Below are 6,471 nucleotides of genomic sequence, written 5' to 3'. Positions count from 1 at the left end.
CGATGGAAAAACTGTTTCAAATTAAAACTATCCAACAGGGTAATGTCACGCGAAAAAGTGTAAATTAAAATGTACACCAAAGTGTACATGTTGCAAGGTTCTTATCGATTGAACTTTGCTATTTTGTACGCTGATTTTTGACACATTGTTTGACACTTGCTTTCTTGTCAAGTGTCAATTGGATAGGAAAACTATTTGAAATTTAAGCTTTCCAATAGGTCATCATCACGTGGCAAAGACTATACTAAACTGTACACCATAGGCTACATGTAGCAAGGTCCTTGTCGATTAAACTTTGCTATTTGTACACTGATTTTCGATACGGTGTTTGATGCTGGCATTGTTGTCAAGTGTCAATTGTATGGGAAAACTGATTGAAATTTAAACTGTCCAACAGGGTAATGTCATATGGTAAAGTTTAAACTAAAGTGTACATCATAGTGTACATGTAGCAAGGTCCTTACCAATAGAACTTTGCTATTTGTACACTGGCTTTTGACATGTTGTTTGGCACTTGCATTGTTGTCAAGTGTCAATTGGATGGGAAAATTATTTGAAATTTAAACTGTCCAGTAGGGTAATGTAACGTGGCAAAGTGTAAACTAAAGTGTACATGTAGCAAGGTCCTTACTGATTGAACATTGCTATTTGTACACTGATTTTTGACACGTTGTTTGACACTTGTATTCTAGTCAAATGTCAATTGGATGGGAAAATTGTTTGAAATTTAAACTGTTCAACAGGGTAATGTCACGTGAAAAAGTGTAAACTAAGGTGTACAGCATAGTGTACATGTAGCAAGTTTCTGATGTGAACCCTGTAGCAACGTTGACTGCGAAACCCACAACGAGATTGACAAACCCAAGAAAGCCAAATTAATCCAAGAGTTTAGGATTAACCCAAAAGAAGGTCGAACCAAAAAATCCAACAAGAACGACGCTTGAAAGACCCCTTGATCATGTAATCCAACAATTAAATCCGATTGTTTGAATGCCACAAGTTATCACTTGATAAGTTCGAAATTGTTCAATGAAGAACGATGAAGAGAAGACAATACGCCTCACTTTAATTCAATATCAATAATGCCAATGGAAACTCCTATTTATACTAAACCTAAAAACTAGGTAAAAATCGTGCAAAAGTCGAGCATAATCCCCAAACTATGGAAAAGAATCAAAATCTAACAAAATATGAAAAATTGCCAAAATTGAAAATTTCACCAAATTTTTTGCTTGTGCGGCCGCATGGTGTATTTCCATGCAGTCGCATGGTTCAATAAGAAATACCATCTTGATTTTTGGTATGCCACCGTGCGGCTGCATGGTGTTTTGCCTGTGCGACCACCATGCGGCCGCATGGTGTTTTGCCTGTGCGGTCGCACAGGCTTGTTTTCAGCCTCTGGTTTTGTTGCTTGACAACAAATTGATCCAAGTTAATTCGACCTATGACCCAAACATAAAAATTGCTCCATTTTGAACCCCGAACATGGTTCCATCAATGGTTTCTTGAACGAGGAATCCCATCGCTTGTTTTACTTGCTTTGTCCTTGATTGCGTCATTGGTCCTCCATCGATTATCAACGGATCTCGTCTCGCACTCGCCTTCATCGGGCTCGACTCCTGGATCATATCATCCCCTCCCTCTTCAAAAGGATTCATCCTAGAATCTAAACCTGCATCAAACAGAGAGAGATCAGATTCATTAAAAGTAGCCGACACATTGTACTCACGTGGAAGGTCCAACTTGTAAGCATTGTCGTTTATCTTTTCAATCACTTGAAATGGGCCATCGCCCCTCGGTTGCAACTTGGACTTCCTTTGCTTTGGAAATCGCTCTTTCCTAAGGTGTACCCAAACCCAATCTCCTGGCTCGAATGTCACGTGTTTCCTACCTTTGTTGGCCTACGATGTAACCAACTTACTTTTGTTTTCAATTTGCGCTTTTACCTTTTCATGGAGTGACTTAACCAATTCTACCTTCTTTTTTCCATCTAAACTACCACGTTCATTCACTGTAAAGAAATTAAATCCAAAGGAGTTAACGGATTAAAACCACATTGTAACGCCCCGACCCCTGGTGGACCGGAATGCTACTTACTTTACTTAGCTTAACCGGTGGTTTAGTAACAAGTGTATACGTTTTAGCGGAAGCTTACATCTTCGAATAATAATTTAAATAACAATACTTCAAATACTTTAAACAAAAACACTGAATCATTTTTCAAAACAACAAAATGTAATTTATTTGAAGAAAACATGACTTGTTCTCGCATTCTGCATTATTCAAAACTTTAAAGAAGTAACATTGAAAAACATTTCATAAAAATAAATCCAAATCACTTATTCATCGGATTTCCATGGGATTGTTGCATCACTCTCCATCTTCTCCTTCATCCATGCCCGAGGTAGAATTCCTTCAATCTGTAGAGATGGGATTAAACCCGTGAGTTGAAAAACTCAATAGGTGTCATGGGTGCTTCGTGATTAAGCTATACATTTCAAAACATTAACTTTATAACTTTTTATACATGTCGTACCCGGAGGCACCATTTGACATGAAGGGGTATGCCGTACCCGAGGGCACCATTTGACATACGAACATTTCTTCAACATAGAGGGGTATGCCGTACCGGAGTACCATTTGACATACAACTATTAACATAGAGGGATATGTCATACTGGAGTACCATTTGACATACAAACATTAACATGAATCGAAACTTATAACTTAACATGATTAAACACATTGCACCTCTACCTACCTTGATTGATGCTTTTGAAACTTTGAAACTTAGATTGAAAACTTCGATGAAACTTGGACGTTGAAAGAAATGCACTCCTTGGATGTTTGAAAACCGTTGAGAATTGATGCTTGAAAACACTTCTTAAACTTCTAGGAAAAATAGTTTTCCTCCCTCTCTTTTTCTCTCTTGAAAACTCTTTCTTTAGTATGTAAAAGCTCTTTCTTTTGGTGTGAGAAAAAATGAGTGAAATGAGATCTCTATTTATAGGTAAATATCCCATAACTTAAAGCAAATGAAGGGTCAAATTTCATTTAAGAGAGAAACCATGGGTGCCATTTAAGTTTGAGGTTAAATGCTTCAATTTATTGGGGTTTTTATTGCCAAAAATGTGGGTGATCCTTTTAGAAAATAATTGATGAAAATAAATATTTAAATTCTAGAGAAAAATGAGAATTTTCATTTCAGGCAGTTTCGGTCGACCGGTTGTAGTGCGGTTGACACTGCACGGCATTCAGTGTTTCTATCATAACTTCTTCTCCCAATATCCGATTGAGATAATTCAAAGTGTGTTGGAAAGATAACTCAAAGAGCTACAACTTTTATTTAGATATCATTTTCCAAATCAAATGTTTCCTATGTCGAGAATGGGTCTCCAATGAGACTAAAAATTTGAAGTATACTTTAGTCATCCAATATTCATGTTTTAGTACCACTAAGGTGTCTAGAATTATTTGAGAATCTACATCCCCCACACCTTAATTAAAATTTCATCCTCGAAATTTACCTTCTGATTGGGCGAATAGTGTTGGATACTTGTCTTTAGCTTCTTCTTCTTTTTCCCAAGTGGCTTCTTCTACGCCGTGATGATTCCACTGTATCTTAACCAGCTGAATCTCTTTATTCCTTAGTTTATGCACTTTTCGATCCAATATCTTGATCGGTAGTTCCTCGTACGATAAATCTTTCTATACCTCCAAGGTTTGATAACTGACTACATGATTAGGATCATGTACATACTTCTTTATCATCGATATATGGAACACATTGTGCACTGCCGATAATTCAGGTGGCAAAGCTAGTCGGTAAGCCACATTTTCGACTCTATCAAGTATCTTGAAAGGTCTGATATACCGGGGTCGTAGCTTGCCTTTCTTTCCAAATCTAAGTACACCTTTCATCGGTGCTACTTTCAAAAACACTTTATCCCCAACTTGGAATTCTAAATCCTTCCTCCTTGTATCTGCATAGCTCTTTTGTCGATCCTGTGCTACCTTTATTCTTGCACGGATCTTATCGATTACCTTGACCGTCCTTTGAACCATTTCTAGTCCCAAAACTCTCTTCTCTCCGACTTCATCCCAATGAACAGGGGATCTACATCTTCTACCATAGAGAGATTTGTATGGTGCCATTCCAATAGTTGCTAGGAAACTGTTATTATAAGCAAACTCTACTAGAGGTAAGTATGACTCCAAATTACCTCCTAGATCCAAAACACATGTTCTCAGCATGTCTTCCAAAGTTTGGATGGTCCTTTCAGACTAACCATCGGACTGAGGGTGATATGTTGTACTAAAGTTCAGCTTCGTTCCCATAGCTCCTTGTAGACTTTTCCAAAATTTGGACGTGAACCTTGGGTCTCTGTTAGACACAATGGATACAGGTACACCGTGTAATCTCACAACCTCTTTAATATACAACTGTGCCAATTGGTCTAAACTGAATGTCATTTTCACTGGAAGAAAATGAGCTGACTTCGTTAGTCGATCTACTACTACCCATATAGTATTATTTCCTCTTGCTGACATCGAGAATCCAACCACAAAGTCCATCGTGATATTTTCCCATTTCCATTCAGGTATATCTAGTGGATTTAACAATCCAACTGGTTTTTGGTGTTCTGCCTTAACCTGTTGACATACCATACACTTCTGCACGTATAGCCCTATACTTCTTTTCATATTTCTCCACCAAAATGTATCTCGAAGATCTCGATACATTTTCGTACCACTGGGATGTGCGGTGTACGGGGTGGAATGAGCTTCCTTTAATATCTCGTTTCTCAAGGCTTCATCTTTAGGCACGCAAATTCTTCCTCTAAATATCAGTGCCTATTCCTCAGTTATTCCAAAGTCTTTTTTCTTATCGGTACCAACTTCATTCTTAATCTTCTGCAAAAATGAGTCTTTATTTTGTGCTTCGATAATTCGATCTTTAAGAGTAGGTCGAATTATTAAAGCTGCTAGACGAGCAGTGACTTGTCCTAGTGTGGTTACCACTTCGATCTGCAACATTTCCAAGTCCTTGGCTAACTCCACTTGAGAGGTGGGTAGTGACATCAATTGTCCCATTGATTTTCTACTTAGAGCATCGGCCACAACATTAGCCTTACCCGGATGGTAGTGAATAGTGCAGTTGTAATCGTTCACCAATTCCAACCATCGTCTTTCTCGCATATTCAATTCCTTCTGTGTGAAGAAATACTTGAGACTTTTGTGATCTGTCTAGATATCACACTTCCGTCCATACAAGTAGTGTCGCCATATCTTCAAAGCATGTACTACCGCTACAAGTTCTAAATCATGCATCGGGTAGTTGTGCTCATGTTTCTTCAATTGTCTTGAAGCATAGGCTACCACTTTTCCATTCTGCATTAGTACACATCCCAATCCTCGCTTGGATGTGTCGCTGTATATAACAAACCCTTCCGTATCTTTAGGTATTGTTAATACAGGTGCTGATATCAACTTCTGCTCAAGTTCTTGGATACTTAGTTTGCATTTTTCCGTCCATTGGAATTTTACTCCCTTTCTTGTGAGCTGCGTCATTGGTCCAGCTATTTTGGAGAATCCTTCTATGAATCTCCTATAATATCCAGCCAATCCTCGAAAACTTCGTACTTCGCCAGCATTTGTTGGTGCTTTCCAGTTGGTTACTACTTCTACTTTTACTGGATCTACTTCAATCCCTTGGGCAGTAACTACATGTCCAAGAAATCCAACTCGTTCAATCCAAAACTCGCACTTTTTGAATTTGGCATACAGCTTCTCCTTGCGTAATACCTCTAAGGCTATTCTCAAGTGCTCTTCATGTTGCTCCATACTCTTAGAATATATCAGAATGTCATCGATGAAGACTATGACAAACTTATCCAAGTATTGATGAAACACTCGATTCATCAGGTCCATGAACACTGCAGGTGCATTGGTTAGCCCAAACGACATCACCGTAAACTCGTAGTGTCCATTTCGAGTTCTGAAAGCTGTCTTAGGTATATCCTTTGTCTCTACTTTTAGTTGATGGTATCCCAATCGTATGTCGATCTTGGAAAATACCTTAGCTCCTTTCAGTTGATCTAACAGATCCTCGATCCTCGGGAGTGGGTACTTATTCTTGATGGTTAATCGATTTATCTCCTTATAATCGATGCACATCCTCATGCTTCCATCTTTCTTCTTTACAAACAACACCGACGTACCCCATGGAGATACGCTTGGTCGTATGAAGCCCATATCTAGGAGTTCTTGCAACCGCTTCTTTAATTCTTGTAGTTCCTTTGGGGCCATTCAGTATCGGGCCTTAGATACTGGTGCCGCCCCGGGAATTAGGTCTATGGTGAATTACACTTGTCTATCAGGTGGAATGCCAGATAGATCTTCTGGAAACATATCTATGAATTCCCGTACTACTGGTACATCTTCAACCCTTATCGTCTCTTGTTTCCCTCC

This window comes from Olea europaea, unplaced genomic scaffold, assembly GCF_002742605.1.
Source record: "Olea europaea var. sylvestris unplaced genomic scaffold, O_europaea_v1 scaffold32, whole genome shotgun sequence".
In the NCBI taxonomy this organism is placed as follows: domain Eukaryota; kingdom Viridiplantae; phylum Streptophyta; class Magnoliopsida; order Lamiales; family Oleaceae; genus Olea; species Olea europaea.
Note: the sequence above shows the minus strand (reverse complement) of the source record.